The following is a 20,078-nucleotide window of genomic DNA, read 5'->3' as shown; positions in this document are numbered from 1 at the left end:
TGCTTCAAACTGCACAGAATCAGCGACAAAAACACTGCTCTTGTGGTGATTTTAGGTGTAGGTGTGATTTTAGGTGTGATTTTTGGAAAGAAAACAGTGAAAGTTGCGTGTTTATACTGTAATTTGCGCATGAAAGTATTCCGAGTATTCAGAGCGCAGTATTCTGATTGGATCATGTGTCAGAATACTTTACAAAGTACATTTATTGCAGGGATTCAGTATTCTGTAGATAAATACATTTTCAAACTGTTCTTTCCATTAATGGTCATCTGACAGTGGAAAAACAGCACCATCTTGTGGTCATTAGTGGGAATGTAGTAGACACACTGGACATGAGCTTGTTTTTTTTTTGTTTTTTTTGTTTGTTTTTTTTAGATGTTTAGATGTAATTATGTTTAGATGCCTTAGCTCTTTACTTCTGTGTTAACATCTGAAATTCTGGCATGAACAAATCCTAAATATAGTGTGTTAGACTGGCACAAAGGGAATGTAGAAACTGTTCTGAACACAAACTCTATATATTAACTCAATATTTTAATACATCTTTAAATAATTTTTCATAGTTTTAAATCAAATGTTGCAGCTTTGGTTAGAAGTGAGAGAAATTTGGGGAAAAAAACTGTGATCTCGTCAGTTTTTCTCATCTAAATCCTTCTGTTTTATGCATTTTGTCTGTTCTAAAAAGGTCAGGAAGTGGTAAAGGTTATATTTAAATGTAAGACGGAGACAGAGAATGCGCTAGAAACAGCAGTGCACCTGTTCACATGTTTTTGGCTCAAATACAGCAGCCACAACAGGCCTGGGGAGTGGGAGGGAGCAGGTAAGGAAGTGGTAATGTTATTTCTGTGATCCCACTTCAGTCAGATGTGTACGGATGCCAAAAAACCCCCAAATGCACACGCCATAAAAATCCTGGCTCCGCCCTGAAGCCTCTGTGTACTTCCAGCTCCCCGTGGTGCGTAGATCTTCACTAATAATCATGCAAATCTCTGCAAAAAGTGAGAAAAAAAGAGCATTCTGTGTCGATAAGTTTAAGATGAACTGATAAATATGAATTGTGGGTGTTTTTAAAGCTACAATAAGTCACTTTTTGGCTGAAAATCGACTAAAATAGATGCTTTTTCTTTGCTGGGTGTTCAATTCTACTAAAAAACGCTTGACTGTGAGCGGGCTCGCATCTCCATAAACCTTACCAAACCTGGAACAGTCTCGAACTACGGTTTAAACTTTCTACTGCCACCTCCAGAAAGTTACACAATGAACCTTTAAACGAAACCCACATGCACGTATTATATTCATATCGCTGCAGCTTTACAAACACTATGAACTTGAAATTGAATATCAGTTTCAGTTAACCAATACACCACTTTTACTTCCCTTTTGTGCGTTTGTTTTTAGATTACAAGATTTCATCTGTCCCGACCGATGTTATCTCGCTTCCTCTTCTTTCACTCAGCTTGATTATGTGTTTTTATTACGCCGTAAACTCTATTTTGGGGGGTTTTCCTTCCTGTTTCCTGTCAGCTTTAACCTCAAAACGTGGCCAGCTTCTTTCCTCGTCGTTTTTGTCCTGGAAGAGCACGACCAGGAAGAGCGAGGTGGAGCTGGAATGGTGTTTTGTCCTGCAGAAAACACACACTGACACACACACTGACACACACTGACACCCCCCGACACACACACTGACACACAGACATACTGACACACACACTGACACCCCCCGACACACACACTGACACACAGACATACTGACACACACACTGACACCCCCCGACACACACACTGACACACACACTGACACACACACTGACACACACACTGACACACACACTGACACACACACTGACACACACACACACTGACACACACACCGACACACACACTGACACACCCCCACACACCGACACACACACTGACACACACACTGACACACACACCGACACACACACTGACACACACACTGACACACACACACTGACACACACACCGACACACATACTGACACACACACACTGACACACACACTGACACACACACACTGACACACACACCGACACACACACTGACACACGCACACTGACACACACACTGACACACACACTGACACACCCCCACACACCGACACACACACTGACACACACACTGACACACACACCGACACACACACTGACACACACACACTGACACACACACACTGACACACACACCGACACACACACTGACACACACACACTGACACACACACTGACACACGACACACACACACACACACCCCCCAACACACACACACCGACACACACACTGGCACACACACTGACACACACACACACCGACACACACACACACCGGCACACATACACACTGGCACACACACTGGCACACATACACACACTGACACACACACTGGCACACACACACACTGACACACAAACTGACACACACACTGACACACACACTGACACACACACTGACACACACACTGACACACACACCGACACACACACTGACACACACACACACTGACACACACACCGACACACACACTGACACACCCCCACACACCGACACACACACTGACACACACACTGACACACACACCGACACACACACTGACACACACACACTGACACACACACCGACACACACACTGACACACACACACTGACACACACACTGACACACACACACTGACACACACACCGACACACACACTGACACACGCACACTGACACACACACTGACACACACACTGACACACCCCCACACACCGACACACACACTGACACACACACTGACACACACACCGACACACACACTGACACACACACACTGACACACACACACTGACACACACACCGACACACACACTGACACACACACACTGACACACACACTGACACACGACACACACACACACACACACCCCAACACACACACACCGACACACACACTGGCACACACACTGACACACACACACACCGACACACACACACACCGGCACACATACACACTGGCACACACACTGGCACACATACACACACTGACACACACACTGGCACACACACACACTGACACCCCGACACACACACACACACTGACACACAAACTGACACACACACTGACACACACACTGACACACACACTGACACACACACTGACACACACACCGACACACACACTGACACACACACACACTGACACACACACCGACACACACACTGACACACCCCCACACACCGACACACACACTGACACACACACTGACACACACACCGACACACACACTGACACACACACACTGACACACACACCGACACACACACTGACACACACACACTGACACACACACTGACACACCCCCACACACGACACACACACACACACACACCCCAACACACACACACCGACACACACACCCCCACACACACTGACACACACACACACCGACACACCCCCACACACCGGCACACATACACACTGGCACACACACTGGCACACACACTGGCACACATACACACACTGAACCACACACTGGCACACACACACACTGACACACACACACACACACCGACACACACACACACACACCCCGACACACACACACACCGACACACACACTGACACACACACTGACACACACACTGACACACACACTGACACACCCCGACACACACACTGACACACACACTGACACACACACACACACTGGCACACACTGGCACAGATGATGATATAAACAGAGATGATAGTAGGTGCACTGCCACAAACACTTTCGTTCAGTTTTTTTTGGTTGCCATCTCACTTTTCACAACTTTATCACGTTTTTTGAAGTCACATTTTACTTCTTAAATATACAAAAGTAAGTAAAAGTACTCATTACATGGCTTAGATGAGCAGCGGAACATCTTCGTCGGTATTGAAACCAAAACATACAGCGAAATTATCCCTCAAAAAGTGTTCTAAATGTGCGAAATTGTCAAAAAATATGAGTTGCAGTTACGAAAATGACAGAACGTAACAGTAAAATACTCAGTTTGTGTTTGTAACAAGTCATAAAAGTTCATATTTCAATCTTCTACAGCTCAAATCTCATCATGATGCAGGAAATGAACCAAAAATGTCCATTTAGTACAAAGAAAAAGTCTGAACGATGAACACTGAGTCCATTATTCACAAAAACAGTTTAAATGTACAGTATGGATATGAAGTGGTGGATGAAGTACTCAGTGTTGTTACTTAAGTAAAAGTACAGATACAGAGATAAAAAATGTACTGTACTCAAGTAAAAGTAAAAGTATCACATGAAACAATCTACTATTTTTACGTATTTAAACTGTTTAAAGATGTACTTAAAGAGTAAAAAGTAAAAGTATTTCACACAGGTGCTGTTCATTTGTTAAAGTGTAAATGTAGAGATATTGGATTCAAATTATACATATTTTGGTTGACAGTAACAAAACGAATCAGTTTCTTGCTTTTTCTTATGAATTTCGTGTATTTCTTTTTGTTTTGCTCAAAGCCGAAGCTCGAACTTGAAACTTTAGTCAGGATGTTTCCGCGAACATGGTAAAAAATAACCCCTCAAATCATAAGAAAAGTACTTTTTACTTTTCAGTCCTGTTCAGAAATGTAGTGGAGTAGAAAGTACAGATACTGCTCTCAAATGTAGTGAAGTAAAAGTAAAAAGTATCCACTGTAAAATGCGCTTAAGCAAAGTACAGATACCTAAAGATTCACCTTAAGTCCAGTACTTTACTACTTTTACTTCCACTGCTGTATAAACCTGATGCATTATGGTCCTACAGCGCGGACACTTTGATTTGTAAGTTCTGGATTAATAAAACAAACGAAATGATCTCCCAATAAACACGTTTCTACTGTAGAACTCAAACACAGTACAAATACTTCGCTAAATAGGCTAAAAATACCTCACATTTAGTCATAGTTTTGATTTTTACACTACTTTACCACTTTTACTTCGTTACCTCCCACCACTGCTCAACATTAAGTGAGTTTTATTTGATATTTTCAATCATTATTTGCACAATTTACCCTGTAGCAAAGTAAATTCTGAAGCTTCCAACACCACTAGACAAATGTAAAAAGAAACGTTTGTGTAAAAGTTATAAAGTTTAAAAACTATAGCACATCATCAGAGTATGGGAGGCAAAAGGTGTGAACACAGCGTATGGAAAAAGAGGAGGGAAAAAAAGTCGTTTTTCAATGATCTGAGCTGTATCTGAAATGTAGGAGTCTGCGGCGTCGTACTCTGCTCCTCGTCTGATGTGTCCTACCTTCAGAGTCTTGAAGAACAACAGACACATTCAGTTCTCAGAAAGTCTCGTGTGGGAAGATGATAAATGCAATCTGTTCTTCAGAGTAAAGTCTCAGTCGTTTTAAAACTGCAAATACTAGAACTAGCAGTACTTCTATCCTCCTCACTCTTCCCTGGTTGCTGTAATTGGACTTGAAGGACGCTGGATCTGGAAAAAGGTCACTAATTGTCACCAGTCAAATGCAGTTACAGCACAGCTCACTTAGGTCACAATAAGAACGTCACGCAGACACTGTCACCTGCAGGTTTGGAGCTGCTGCACTTCAGGCCTGCATTTCACGCTCCATTAATCTACTGCCTGGACCTCAACATATGAACCATCTGAACACGGCGCTGAAGGGGGTAACACAGACGTTTGTTTAGGGCGCCGCGGGACTCCTGAGGGTCTGCAATCAGTATATCCACTGTAGAACTTGAGGAATGAACATCAAAACTGAAAAAAAGGAGTTAATCTATTGGACTGTCAGCCTCATAAATGTTTAATAAAGCAGAAAAAGCAAATGTAAAAGCAAAACATCACTGCGTAAATGAACAAACGTGTTGATTTACTACTGAAAGATCACTTTATTCTCCATAAATTCTAGGCACAAGTGGAACAAAGCTGGAGTTTGTTTATAGTTTTCCACGTTGATGGCTGTGTGACATGAAAGGTCTTAGGAAATTGAAAGTGACGACCCAGCATGGAACTCAGATGGAAGTCACTTCTCAGAAATGTGACCTTTTTCTGGTTGTTTAGTCAGGGGTGGGCTGAGCCGGGGCACGAGGGGGGGAACAAACTGATTTGAGGAGAATTATACAATAGTCAATGGTGCAACCCTGGCCCATAAAGAAGCACCCCAGAAGGCATATCGCTTTAAAGGACCCTCGTGGTGCTTCGCTGAGGCAAACTGGGGATGACTTATGGTGTCTGCAACATGTGTGGAGAGGCCAGCGTGGTTCCACAAGAGTGCCTAACCAAATTTGCCATGTTTTTCGCTGCCAAAATGGATTCTATATGAAAGTTCACACACATACGAGTTCAGAATGTTCAGGTCTGGCACTGGTTAGTGAACTTTGTGCTATTAGAGGTCACGTATAAGTAGAATCACTGTGTAAAAACTGTCTTTTGTCTTTTGTGCATCATGTCATTTGGATTGTGTCTTATTGCTATACAACATTACACCACTAGAGGGAGCGCAATCCCTACAAATAACCACATTCTGCACACACACGCTTTAAAGAAATGAGTTAAGGCCTTTTGGGGGGTGTTTTACTGTATTACTAATTGAAAACTGGATGAGTCTCAGTTATTTGATGGTAGTAGTAGTAGTAGTATTGCGTGCTGGTGTGCCCGCACGAGCGTATCAACTTTACGCACCGTGCAGTGTCTGGGCACATAAGCAGCGCGTTGGACGTACCACAGGGGTCCGGTGCATTGTGAGGGGGCCTCATGTGGCTCGTGTCTGTTCTCATCATGGTACCCCCCGTCCTGCACCAGCCAGCCCCCCTCCCTCTCTCTTCTGCACAGGCCTGGCCCCTCTGCAGCAGGCTCCTCTTCTCCACACTTAGCCTCCTCATGTTTGTCACACACTCTCTTTTTAAGAAGTTTAAAGCCTTTTTTTTAAAGTCTAAAGTCCAAAATTGCTACAGTTAAATGTAAACTTTCAGACATGACTTACATCTGGTGAAAAAGGCACAGAATATAAGCTGATACTGACACTGATCATGGACGTAAAGGAACATTTTAAACTGTTAAACTGCTCCAAATGCAAGGAGATATTACAATTTTAACTCTGTAGTAAAGATACAACAATATTATACAATGTTATATTAGTAATAAATACAAATTGTCTCTCAAACAGATGAAAAAGTCATAATAGACCTTGAATAAACAGTAATATTCCTGTATGACGCTGCTTTGCTTTGCTTTATTTCTTCTACTACCTCCTAAACAGCTCTGAACGACCCCACGTCTGCCTCAAAAGAACAAACTGTCCCGTGTATTTTCACTGCATGTTCCTCTTCACTGGCGTTGCCCCAACACATACATATAGAGCTCAAACAAAGCTTACACGTATCTGCTTTGAAGAGTGTGTGTTTGTGTGTGTGTCCCTGGTCTAAAGGCCTCTGTACGACGGCTGTGTTTCAGGGTCATCCGGGGCTGTGTGTGTGTGTGTGTGTGTGTGCGTATTTTGGATGTCATTTTGGCTGTTGTGTTATTGTTTTATTCACAAGCCGGCCCGGGCTCGCCTCTCCTCACTTGGGGGTTGCAGATTGACAGTTCCCGTCATTGGAGTGATCAGGCTGTTCCTCGGACTGGCTAAGGCTATTTGATGTATATTAACAATAATTGGTGCCACCGCCACAATGATGTTTGGTAAACCTTTGTGCTATTTTCCACAAGGATGCCCAAGAGGAATTTCGTCCGAGCGGCTGTTTTCGCTCCTTAAAAGAGGAGTAGGAGATCTGAGATGTGCCAACCTAATCACTGTCACCTCCGAGAACGTACAGTTGTTTTCATTGTGCGGCTGTCTCCTCAGATATGTATTTATCAGACTGTAACGTTAATGTATGGCCTTGGCTAAAGAGGATTGAGGATGTCGTTTGCCATTTTGCGTCGATATGGCCTTAGGGTTTCAATAAATGTACAGCAGATAGAAATATACGTCTCAAAATGGACACGATTTATGAGAATTGATGAAATTATAAGATGTTAAACCAAATTATGTCGTTATTCGGAGAAAAAGTTGCGACCTGTGATGTTCTCTGGAGCTAAAGTTGCTGTTCTTTGTGGGAGTTTTGGGCAGAGGGTGCTGAGGTGGTATTGTTGTCCCATGTTTCAGGATCTTGCCGTGACTCCAGCAGGTTCGGTGTTGTGCCAGATTCTACAAGTGAATGAGAGGCAGATGTGTGGTGACAGCACTATGCTCATTAGTCTGAATCAGTGTCATACTGTGACAACTTCAGGCGTCTCCCTATCACTATGTGCCTACTCCATTCAGCCAGAACCAGACTGCACCAGACTGGAGTCATTTAAAACTATTAAAAGTAGTCGTCTGTCTGGTGCAGTGCTACCTTGTCTTACAGCACAAACACGTTAGCAGAGATTCGATTCATTTTCACGTGCTCCAGAAATCTGAGCATATGCGTCTGCTCACTGTGTATACCCAGCTGTGTGGTCATCTCTTGCCCCAGAGGCCTGTGCTCCTGAACTGAAATTGTGATATCTATTTCAGTCCACGGGGAGAGAAGCAGGCAGCCTCCTCTGTGTCTCTAGGACGGTCCAGTCCGGAGAGAGACTTTCTGCTCATACGCTGCAGCATCTTCAGTGTCCGAACGGTTTATCATCCCATGCGTCGCTCTAAGCCATTTAAGCCATTTGGCAATTATAGATGTGTGGCTGCTGGACACAGAAACAGATGTGCTTTGATCTATTTGTGGTGGTCAGAGGGAGAAGGGAGGGAGGGGGGGGGGTCCTAACTTCTGTGATGGGTCAGAGCTGCCCCTCTGACATCTCTGGGCTTTCGCTTCACTTCACAAGAACTTTTTACCCGTTTTCCTGCTGATTGGACGTTTAGTTTGCGTACAGATGTGCACAAAACTTATCCTAATATAAATGTTTAAATGGAGAATTGACTCTTATATTAATAATCAACAATAGGTCCATGAAAAGTAATGAAAAGAAATTTAAAAAAAGTGTTAGATTTTATTATTAAGGCCAAACTTTTCATCCACTCCAGAGGTTTGGTCGACTATGTTCTGTGGCTTGTTTCAAAGTTTAAAATTGTGACTTATACTCTCGAATTTCTCACACTCCATTAGCTCTTTGCACTCTCTTTATGTTTATTTTAAAAGATTATAAATAAAGTCATATTTTTGCACAGAATCTTCCAAAATATATGAAACACCAACCGTTTTCCCGCCCATGTTTAAGCGGTTACGTCCACATAAAGGATCGGTTTAGTGAGATTGAATTAAGGCCAACTATAAGCATGTGCAGAGGTGAGATCTTGCAGAATGGAAATTCAGCCTCTCTTCTTGCACTATATAAAATACAACCAATTTAAGCCCCATCTGTTTAGGCACAAAACTCACCGAGGGGCAAAATAGTTAGTGTTGGGCTGCATTTCTAACGCCTTGTCTCCTAGAGTTCCTTTGGCTTTGAGTGCTCTGGGTGGTGAAAAATGGAAAACAAATGCTCTGTTGACAGCTTTCTTATGCCCAAGGTGTGTGAGTATTTATATCATAAAGGTGCCAACACATCCTGCTTTTACAGGCTGACCAGCGCTGGGGGGGAAGACGAGAGGCACGAGGGAGGAGGGGTCCTGCAGCTCATTGTGGTAATTATGAGCTCAGTGATGAATAGGCCTTGATAAGTCTGTGACAAATTAGCTTACAACCAAGTCTGCTGTGAAATGATTCTTCAGTCGGTGAATATAAAACACAGAGCTGGACATCTGCACCCACAGACCTGCAGAGTGCACTGTAGCTCCGGCGGCTGCACGGTTTAGGACGCAGCACTGCAAATACAAACAGTCACGAAATATTTAGGGGAAATATATTGTATCAAATTAACTAAGCAACACTTGTATGATGAAGTAAGAGTTTTTTAATCATTTATTCCCCACTTACACGTCAGTTTAACGTTGTCTTGTCTCACAGAACCCACATTTACACTATTATTTTCTCTTAGCATACCTTTATCTAAATTGTGGTATAGTTCTGTCTAACCAGAGTCTACTGACCTTTAGAATCTCACTACATTTGCGATACAACCTCCTCCTCCTCTGGAAACGTAGTGACGGAGGCTTGAACACTCAAAGACCGCACTATATTCACTTCTGAGATCAGGCCATGTTGACTTTTCAAATCCCTCAGGTCCTGTGTTGATAGTAAATAAACTTCTCCTACTTAAAACATCCAGTTTGGTCTCGATCCTTTTTAGTTTTACCTGTTCCTGGGAAAACTTCTACAGCAGTGACTACGAGGATCACTTCAAATCTGTACAAATACAACACCCCAAACAACTTTACTGCACCATCTGAGTTTCAACAATGACATAAAATACTCATAGATAACTTGGATAGTGAGTACTACCACTACTTTTACTACAGTGACTTAATGTTAGGTCTGAAGTGAGCACAGTGCAAAGGAGGAAATACACGTGTACATTGTGTCGTACCTGTGGCGTTTTACTGCTGTCTTTTGTAACTCAAGTGAACCGTGGCAGGGGCGTGTTCCCAGGAGTCCCACACTTTCTCTGTACTTCCTGAAGTGAACCACGTGGACTGTGAGATATTTGAAGTACACACCTGTTAGTGTCGTGGTGCGAGGTCTAAAGAGGGAGAAACACACAGAACAGACTGCACAGAAGAATATTTACAGGATTATTACTTGTACTGTAGTAATGTAGAATGAGAAGTCAAGTATTAGAAGCTGGAATAGTAATAGTACTAACAGTAGGATTCAGCCATGTACTATGACGTCAAACACTAACGCTAATGTTGAAGGTTGTACTTTCTAGTGAAGTTTCTACCACCTGCTCATCGCTAAAGTGATGTACTACGGTAAAATATTAAACTTATATTCATATATTCATGGAGATGAGCAGGTTAGACTACCATGATAAATACTACATCTACTTATTGTTTAGTACATGCCATCATTTCTGTTCTGAGCTATGGAGGGTTGAGTAAATCAATTCTTGGCGGAAGGTAATGAAGTACAAGTAGTTAAAAAAAAGTACTGTACTTAAGGAGAATTTGTAGGTACCTGTGCTCTACTTAAGTACATTTTACAGTGGATACTTTCTACTTTTACTTAAATACATTTGAGAGCAGTATCTGTACTTTACTCCACTACATTTTTGAACAGGACTGAAAAGTAAAAAGTACTTTTCATATGATTTGAGGGGTTAGAAATCACTTAGTGTTGAGCAGTGGTGGAAGGTAATGAAGTAAAAATAGTAAGAACTGTACTTAAGTAGAATTTTTATGTAACTGTGCTATACTTAAGTACATTTTGCAGTGGATACTTTTTACTTTTACTTCACTACATTTGAGAGCAGTATCTGTACTTTTGACTCTATTACATTTCTGAACAGGGCTGAAAAGTAAAAAGTACTTTTTATATGACTTGAGGGGTTATTTTTACCGTGTTCGTGGAGACATCTTGATTAAAGTTTTCGAGCTTTGAGCAAAACAAAAATAAATACACAAAATTCATGAGAAAAATGAAGAAATTGAGTCATATTGTTACTGTTGATCAAAATATGTATATTTTTTAATCAGTATCACTACATTTAACACTTTAACAAATGAAAAACAGTCGTGTGAAATACTTTTACTTTTGACTCTTTAAGTACATTTTTAAACGGGTACTTAAATATTTTAAAACAGTAGATTTTTTCATGTGATACTTTTACTTTTACTTGAGTATCTTTTTACCTCTTTATCTGTACTTTTACGTAACAAAACTGAATACTTCACCAGTCACTTCCATAAACATATTGTCCATTTAAACTATTTTTGGGAATAATCCTGTTTAAATTTTTGTGTCAGTTTCATAAATCAGTTTCAGTGTCATCATTTATCATCTGTACTGTACTACATATCTTACTTCAAAATGTGTAATTGTGACAGGCCTAACACCAGGACAAGTCACAGCTCAGGAGTCTCATTTATAAAACATTATGAGGAGTTTGACTTAAAGATTTGAGCTGTAGAAGATCGAATTATGAACTTTTACGACTTGTTACAGACACAAACTGACTATTTAACTGTTGCGTTCTGTCATTTTTGTAACTGCAACTCATATTTTTAACAATTTTGAACACTTTTTGAGGGATAAATCTGCTGAACAACTAGTTTCTTGCCTCTGATCGCTGCATCGAGATCCTACATGTGTCTCACCTGCAGCCGCCTCCCGATTTAAGACGATCGTTCTGTTTGTCTCATGAGGCTCATTTAGTTTCGTCCTGTTTTTATGTCTCTTTTTGTTCTGTTTGTAGGATTATGTTTGTTACGCGTCCCTTATTTTGTCTTTGTTTTTAAAAGGCTGACGTGACCAGGTTTTTGAGACGCTGAACTGTTTTATCTGTTAATCCTGTAATGTTTGATTTCTTAGTTTAGGTTATTTTGTTTATGCATTTGCGTGAATATTTTAGACCGCTTTTGTTACGTCAGCTTTTACAATCCTGTTTTAATACCATTTCAAAATCTTAGCAAGTAAAGCCCCAACTAGAGATCAACTGTCATGTTTTTTTGTTTTGTTTTTTCATGAGTGATGCTGATTGTTTTGAGACCAGAAGAGACCAAAGACTAATGAGATCTACTGACATTTTTCATTATTTTTTCCTTGTTACAAACTCACCCCTAGTCTCATTTTACTAAAACTGGATGTTGTTTTGCAGTTCCGTCTTTGCACTAAAGTGTTTAAATGAAAGTGTCTGTGTTTTCCCTCAGTCGTCCAGGTCTGATCCGGAGTTAAAGAAAATTCAAAATCTACCAACTGCACAAAAAGTTGTAAAAGTGAAGACGTTGTCCTGCTCGTTCTTCAGTTCTGGTCAGATTACTGCTGGACACTGCCTTATATCTAGAACACACGTGTCAAACTCAAGGCCCGGGAGCCAAATACGGCCCGCCATGTCATTTTATGTGGCCCGCGACAAGGTAAATTTAAATGTATGACTGTCTTAAAATGTCAGTTCATCAGTTACACAGACATATTTTTTTATATCTTTGCAAATTTGAGATGAACCATTTTGCTGATATGACCCTCGGTGAAATTGAGTTTGACACCCCTGAGCTAGACCTGGCCCACAAACAGAACATAATAAACACACAAACAATACACATAAACAATAGGTGTGTTAGTTTCAGTATAATTAACTCCTCCCTTCAGACAGATATAAGGCAGTGTCCAGCAGTAAACTGACCAGAACTGAAGAAGCGACTTGCACGAGCAGCCAAACGTCTTCACTCCTACAACTTTTTGTCCAGTTGACAGATTAGAGTTTTCTTTAAAATACAAAAAAGCGTCATACATGTATTATTTATGCACATTTAGGCAGCGGGTTGGGCCAAACAAAGAGTCGGCCACTGCTGGAGATTTAAGCCCGATAGCCCATATGCTAAAAAGCCCAAATATCGGCCCGATATATCGACCAGTCTCCGCCACATATGTAACATTTTTGTGTGTTGCCCCATAGACTGTATAAAGAAGTGGACTAAGTGATGTAAAGTGAATTGGAGCCAGAGTCGATGGAGCCGGAAGTGCGTCCATGATCACTTCCTGTTTGTAACGCGGTGGCTAGTGCGTTAGCTGTGTCCATTTATATAAACAGTCTATGGTCTGGCAGCTTTATAACTGAGGCTAAGATCTGTGCAGAGGTGACTGCGCTCACTGTAAAAATGCATGTTTCCAACGTATTTATGAGCAATAAACAAACAAATACACAATGACATAAGTTTAGTTTCATATTGTATAAAATTGGAGAGAAGCAATTAGCGGACCCCTCCCTCCTAGCATTATATAAATCAAATGTATTATTATTATTACTTTTTTATTTATTTATCTTTATTTATACAGAGAGACCCAATGAGAGCACTTGGCCTCTCTTTATCATGGGCGCTCTGTCCAAAACACAAACTACAAACTGAAAAAACAATCAAAACAAATAAGTCCATATAAAACTATTAACTGTTATAGAGGAAGTTGATAGTAATTTGTCTGACTCTTACAAAATAAAAGCCAAAATAAAAGCCATCTTTAAAAATTTGACTGTAAAAGGGTTATTCTACATAAGCACTATATAAATCCAATGTGTTATTATTATTATTATTATTATTATTATTATTATTATTATTATTATTATTATTATTATTATTATTATGGCATTAATGGTCATAAAGGAAGTTGATAAAGTAATTTGTCTGGCTCTGATTACAAAATAAAAGTCTATTTTAAACCTGTAAAAGAATTATTCTACATAAGCGCTATATAAATCAAACATATTATTATTATTATTATCATCATTATTATTATTATTATTATGACATTAATGGTTATAAAGGAAGTTGATAAAGTCATTCGTCTGGCTCTGATTACAAAATAAAAGTCTATTTTAAACCTGTAAAAGGGTTATTCTACATAAACGCTATATAAATCAAACATATTATTATTATTATTATTATTATTATTATTAATAAATTAACGGTTATAAAGGAAGTTGATAAAGTAACTCGTCTGTCTCTGATTACAAAATAAAACCCCTCCCCCAAGACCTTGTGAGTAAATGAAGGATGCTCTAATGGACCAGCTCATTAATTCAGTGAAATGAACTGAGAGATGGGATACAGGGTGAACTGAAGAGGAAAATAATATTTCCTGTTACAGTCTGTGGAAACATCTTGAGCATTTTCTGAGGTTTGTCTGCTCCCAAATCTATCTGATCTTCCCTTTCACGCTCCCACTGTACAGTCATTTTGGTTCCTTGTTTGGAGTGCTGGTTCTCATAATTGCAGGGTCAGTAACTTGGGCTCCCGTGTGCTGTGCTTTGGCTTGGAAATCTAATGCTTTCTGACACAAGCAGCTCCGTCAGGCCAGAACCCATCATTCTAGTAATCCACAAGTCACTGGGTTTGCGGTTGCGTGAGGGCCCTCATTCGGAAACAGCGTTCACCTTCTTAACCTGGTGCTGGAAAAGGTCAAAAATAATTATTTGTGTGTTATATATGCATGGACTATTACGACAAGTAAAAACAGAAAGCGGTTATAAATAGTCGCAGGGTTTTAAGTGGCGTCGCAAATTATAATTTTAGGCCAATATCCGTCCCCGTATTGCCGTGTTTTTTTTCTCCGGACATGGGTGTAATGAATAAATGAGTTGTAAACAAACGTGGGAGAGGGAAACTGTGCTCGCTCGTGCCCTCTGGAAGGCGCTATAGATGCCTGCCAAACAAATCTGTGAGGTTAAAAAAAAGAGTTTGACACAAGTCCCACTGCCACAGAGACACCGTGGTCTGACCTGAACATGATACTGTCCCTCCAGTCTGTTCTGCTCAATATAAAGACTCAAATGTTTGCTTCGTTTTTGCAATAAAACTTCAGTTACGTCCAGTGTTGAGAAGTATTTTTGAGTAACTGGATTCTAGTACAGTTACTTTTTCATTTGGTGGTATTCAGAATATAGTTAGTTGTTGGGTTTTTTTGACTGTACTTCATGTAATTTTGGCTTTTGAACTGCACAGTATTAGTGAGACTGTGTGTGTATGTGCATGTGTGTGCATGTGTGTGTGTGCGCATGTGTGTGTGATTTTTCTGTCTCTAATGCAAAACAAATCAAGCTGTTTGTAATTTTATGCAGTGATGGAAGGTAATGAAGTACAAGTAGAAAAGTACTGTACTTAAGTAGATACTTTTTACTTTTACTTCACTACATTTGAGAGCAGTATCTGTACTTTCTACTCCACTACATTTCTGAACAGGACTGAAAAGTAAAAAGTACTTTTCATATGATTTGAGGGGTTAGAAATCACTTAGTGTTGAGCAGTGGTGGAAGGTAATGAAGTAAAAGTAGTAAGAACCGTACTTAAGTAGAATTTTTATGTATCTGTGCTCTACTTAAGTACAATTTACAGTGGATACTTTTTACTTTTACTACATTTGAGAGCAGTATCTGAACTTTCTACATTTATGAACAGGGCTGAAAAGTAAAAAGTACTTTTCATATGATTTGAGGGGTTATTTTTACCATGTTCGTGGAAACATCCTGACTAAAGTTTTTGAGTTCAAGCCTCGACTTTGAGCAAAACAAAAATAAATACACAAAATTCATGAGAAAAATTAAGAAATTGATTCATATTGTTACTGTGACCAAAATATGTATCAAACAAAGTGTAAATGTAGTGTACTTTTTACTCTTAAAGTACATTTTTAAACGGGTACTTAAATGCTTTTACTTAAATAGATTTTTCATGTGATACTTTTACTTGTGTACCTCTGTATCTGTACTTTTATTTAAGTAACAAAACTGAGCACTTCTTCCACCTCTGATTGTCTGACATGTTTTTATACTATAATATAATGCAACTCTGTGTAAAAGTATAGAGGATTCAGAATGCAGTACTCTGGTTGCACCATGTAACAGGATACTTTAAAGAATACAGTTCAATTTGTGCATTCAGTATTCTGTAACTCAATACATTTTCATAGTATTCTTCCCATCACTGCTTACATCTCCCTGTTTCTTTACATTTCCCCGTGTCTTTTGAGTCGGTCGTCTCTCTGAACCATAATGTAAATCTCGTTTCTTTTCTTTGATGCTATTTGGCCTTTTCCAGTCCTTCTTTTACAGGCACATCACTGAATCGTTGCTTAACCTGTGCAGTGAACCTGTCAGAAGCCATCTACCTCCTTCCATCCCAGCCTCTGCGGACTACAGTAGGTACTTTTTGGGGCACCACTTTGCTATTCATGAACGGAGCTCCGGCCCTTCCAAGGAAAGTCCATAAAGCTCGTACGAGGACGGAGATAAAAGTGGGCACCGGTGCTTACTCATCTGTTAAAAGCGTCGTGATCTGCAAAGTTTGTACGAGAGGGTTTTTGACGGTGCCCTGCTGCTCTGTCAGTGCAGCACATGCTCCGGGCGCTGGCATCCCCTATTGCCTTCCAGGTCATTGGCCAGGCCCGGCGGGTGGTCAGCCTCCAGCCCCATGACACGTCCCTGGTTCACAGCTGGATCTGTAACAAGGTATCATAGCAAATGAGTCGGTAAAACATCACTGGTTTGATGCCCACGAAAAATTGTCATGATATCATTTGTAATATGGAGTGTAGGCCGAGTAGGCGGAGGAGGCGCAAACCCCCCCTCCGCCGCCCCTGCTCACGCTGACCACGGAACAAGCGCCCGGGGGGAAAGGGTCCGACCTAATGTAAGGAGGCAATAATTAAACATCTTGTGATTTTTAACAGTGTGGGCTAAAGGTGTTGCTGTCTTAACACGAGAGCCTTCTGACATATTGTCCTATTGTTGAATTTGAGCAGTGCGTTTTATTACATGAGACAGACAAGCGGCGGGGAGACGTCACATGGAGGTGTTACAGTAATGTTTTTTGTGTGGCACGTGGCCGAAAATCTAGTCCAATAACTAGAAATTATATCAACGTTACGCATCAACGTTACATTATAAATAACAGTCATTTAACCCTTTTGTACTAACTCCTCATCGGTCTAAATCAGGGGTGTCCAAACTTTTTTCACCAAGGGCCACGTACTGAAATATTTGAAGCCACAAAGGAGTCAAATGGTGCATTTAACACAGGTTTGACTTAGACATTGTACCTTTAATAAGACTTAGAAGATTATTTTTAGGTCTGTGTCGCGATGCAATGTGATGTTACTCAGGTTATAGAGGTAGAATCGCTTCAGTTTGGAGTAAAAAAAACCTTTCTGATCAATTTCGACAGTTTAGGAGGAGGCAGAGGGCCAACAAAAATTGGTCTGAGGGCCGCATTTGGCCCCGGGGCCGTAGTTTGGACAACCCTGGTCTAAATGATAAGGGGTTTAAACCTGCATATAGCAAATATATATGTAAAAATTACTTTATTTATGTTTTATTTTATTACAGGTGATGGATTTGAAACTCATCACTGTGTTCTCTACGGAAAAGTGTGTTGTCCATCACTGTCTGTAAGAAGAGAACAGCGCTGTATGAAATGTATCTATAAGGGACTACTGTACTTCAAAAACTGCAAGAAAACCTCACCTGCGTGTTAATCATTGATACCAGAACATTTAATACCAGATCACATGACGGCGTAAGGCTAAAAACGAGATGGGAAAGAGGCTTTTATCTGTTTTGCTTCATAAAAATGGAATACGCTCCAAGGAAAAGCAAAACTGGATGCGTTTGTGACGCGATCGCAATTTAATAATGTGGTATCAAACTTTTATCCACACACCTGCTCCTGTTTTTAATGTTTGTTTTTCTTCTTATATTGTATTTTAAACAGGGCAGTCATGATAAAAAGAGCCCATGTGCCCTCACTGTGTTCCCCTGTTTAAATAAAGAGAAAGAAATCAAATCAACGGCACAGATCTCCAGTAACAAAACATGTATCTGATAGTGTCCGAGTCACTGTAAAAATGAAAGCTTCACATCTTATATTGTATTACGTAATAAAGTTACTTAAGTGAATGACCCTTAACCTTTTTGTTGAGAGTACAATTGCTTGTGAGGCAAAGTCCTGGTTTGATGGATGCAAAGAATAGACAAACACGAGCTTCCTCTAAAACCACAATGGAGACCTTGGATCTAAATGTCATGGTTTCATAACGGATACACTGACATTTGTGTGATGGGATTTAGCCATGGGTTAATATAGCCATAGCTGGCACACTGCATTGATGTCCATCTCTCTCGGGCTGTGAAGTCTATCTCACCTTTTTTGGCATCCTCAAAGAAGTTTCCTTCAAATGGTTTGTATTGGATTCAACGCTGGTTAAAGCCAATTATTTTGTCAGAAAAAAAAACTGTTTGATATGTAGGTTTGCTTCATACGATGCTAATGTGCCTCAGGAGCGGCTCAGATCATTGGTTTTTGGTGAGTGTGAAGCTGAACTGGGGACTGTAGCGGGAAGGCAGGCAATCAGCATTAAAATCAGAGCCATGTAAATCTAATCAATTATACAGTTTTTCAGATAAAATGTTGGTAAATCAAAACACATTTTCCAAAAGTCACAGTATAATGAGAAATTTAAATTGGAAACAGAAAGCATTTGTTTATTATAAATGCCAGAGAGAGATGGTGACTCGCCATCCATAAATTTCCTTTCATATTGCTTTTATCTATGACTACAGCTTTGGCACTGGTTCAAGATTTTAATGAACCCAGACTTCTGAGGCATCAGGGCCCACTGATGCATTGTCCATTTGTATCAGGGTGTACAAAGAGGGGACAAAGAGAAAATGCTATTGTCTTTGACATATCATTTTATATGCTACTGACTTACACATGATTATTTAATGAGAGAAAATAGACTTGACAAAAATAACACATTTTGGTTTATTTCATTAACTGTTTAAAATTAAGTGGTGTGTGTGTGTGCGTGTACGTACATGTGTGTGTGCATATGTATGTGTTCGTGCACGTGTGTGCGTGTGCATGCGCATGTGTACGTGCACGCGCATGTGCGTGTCTGTGGCCAAAGAGTGACTTGAATGAAAAATGATTTTCTTAGCTCTATGAGGAGACAGACAATCCTCCTGCTCTGGCGCGACCTGGTGTCGGCTCCTTTCTTGGTCTCGGAGGTTCCTAGGGGAGACCAGAATGGAAGTTGAGCATCTTGCTGTGATCCAAAGAAAGTGTGCCAAATGCTATCAAAACTGGATTAGTAGACAACAATTGTGTTCGATGAACCAAAGGGGGAGGGAACGAGTAGTTTCCAAGTAACACAGAAATGGAATTTTCAAATAGAAAATACATTTTTCCCTATCCCACAGTTAATCATAATAATAATAGTAGGATATATTTTAATATGATATGATCTTATTATCTTGAAGTGTACATATTATATATGAACGGTTCAATTCCACATTTAAATCACGGTGTCTCACTGTAACTGTGCGTCCCAGCGTCTGTTCAGTGAAAGATGACATTTAGAGTAGGCCCCCTGTGGACTGAATCATGGCAAATATTGTGTGTCAGTGCTGTACTAGGACCTGGCTGATGGTTGTAGTAGTAATTCTCCGCTGCTGTGAGAG

This window comes from Periophthalmus magnuspinnatus, chromosome 21 (assembly GCF_009829125.3).
Source record: "Periophthalmus magnuspinnatus isolate fPerMag1 chromosome 21, fPerMag1.2.pri, whole genome shotgun sequence".
NCBI lineage: Eukaryota > Metazoa > Chordata > Actinopteri > Gobiiformes > Gobiidae > Periophthalmus > Periophthalmus magnuspinnatus.
The sequence above is the reverse complement of the archived record's forward strand: the minus strand, read 5'-3'. Positions refer to the sequence as shown.